At 36.8% G+C, this 1,607-nt stretch overlaps 1 protein-coding gene across 1 annotated transcript in view; it reads left to right on the forward strand.

The window, feature by feature from the left end:
* Positions 1–1,199, forward strand: part of LOC107086010 (pleckstrin homology domain-containing family A member 5-like) — a 190,532-nt gene extending 189,333 nt beyond the window's left edge. The window contains exon 28 of the mRNA XM_015376728.1: positions 126–1,199. The gene's annotated coding sequence lies outside the window, so the exon portion shown is untranslated. The remainder of the gene's footprint in view (positions 1–125) is intronic.
* The last annotated feature ends 408 nt before the right edge of the window (positions 1,200–1,607 follow it).

Raw genomic sequence — 1,607 nt, forward strand, 5'->3', positions numbered from 1 at the left:
GGTTGTAATACTGCAAAATATTAGAAGGTGAGGAATAACTTTTGCAAAGCATTGTGCGTTTCTCGGTGGACTGTAAAATCTAGCTGCTGTTTGAAAGTAATTTTTCCCTCCATGTTGCCCTCCAGCACAGGCTCTGGCCTCAGTAAAGACCTACACATGAAGGAAATAACTAGGAAGGCGTAGAACACCTCCTGAGGATCTTCTTCCTGGAGATCAGCACAAGGCCTTGACCCACAGAAAGTGGAACTGCCTCCTCATCCCGTCAGGCAGCCTTTAGCTACGGACTTCTGTTTACTCACTGTGACATCTAAAGCTTCTATGCCAACCTTTGGTGACATTTCTACTTTCATTGCCCCACTTTGAAATGAAACTCGCCTCGTTTTTACCATTGACCGCTGCAGACCTCTGTTTGTTTTTTACTCTAACTGCAGTTTTATTTAGTTGTTGCAATACAGGCCGACGTACATCTGTATATTTGGGAGGCTGCAGCCTGAACTCTGTTGAGTCGTTTAGCTCGTAGCAGAATGTTTGTAGGCCGTGTTTGCCACTTGCATTTCAACATATTTTTTTAAGGTTTTAAGATGCTTCTGCATATTTTTTTAGTTAAATTTAATCTAGTATTTAATTCAGATTGCTTTTCAGACGCTGACATTTAGCTAACTAGTTATATTTATCAATTTATGGTGAAGAACGCTCGTCTATACGGATGAGTTATAAACAGATCTATAATCAACAGATATAATAATGGAGCAACTTTAATCTAGACAGACTGAAAATATTTGTACATTTTCCATGTTTCCAGTCAGTGACACATCGCTGCCAATAAATATACATATTTGAATGTTCAGACTTACGTCGCTCTTTGTTCCCTCTATCTGAAATATATATATTTAAATTGAGAGATGGACAAAAATTTCAGAGTTTGGTATTATTTTAGGATATGTTGATTAAAAGCCCTGGATCTAACAAAAAAATGCATGTTTTAAAAAAAAAAGCAATAAAAAAAAGAAGCCTTTGTCAACTGAAGATATTTTTGCGTGTGTATAAAGTGTAACTATGAGAGGTTTACTGTGTATATAATGTACATTGTGCATCGGATGGGAATATATACCCACTATATAGGTACGTACGTACATACAGATTTGATTTGCAAATGTTCATATCCCATCTGTTTTATATCATGTTAAATAAACATCGGAGTTTCTAATTGTTATGTTTCTGTGTTCTTTGTTCTTGATGCTATGCTAACAGAGCTACAGCTTGTACTCGAGGGGTTTCTGGTGCCCTCGATCCATGTACAGTTTAAAAAAGGAATAACAAACGGACAAGATTGCTTCATTTCAATGTAATTAAATCAGTAACTGGAGTTGAAAATACAGTTTCCTCTGCTTTTATTAAAACTTCTCTATATTATGGAGAGAGAGCCAAAATTTAAACTGAAACAGGTGATATTTACGGTGGCCCTGAAGTGCAAAGTGCAACTAAAAATCTAAAAGCACAACTACATTAAGGAAATCGCAACTACATTAAGGAAATCGCAACTACATTAAGGAAATCGCAACTACATTAAGGCCCCGTCCACACGAAGTCAAAACGAACACGAAACG

This window comes from Cyprinodon variegatus, unplaced genomic scaffold, assembly GCF_000732505.1.
Source record: "Cyprinodon variegatus isolate N-32 unplaced genomic scaffold, C_variegatus-1.0 Scaffold140, whole genome shotgun sequence".
Taxonomy (NCBI): domain Eukaryota; kingdom Metazoa; phylum Chordata; class Actinopteri; order Cyprinodontiformes; family Cyprinodontidae; genus Cyprinodon; species Cyprinodon variegatus.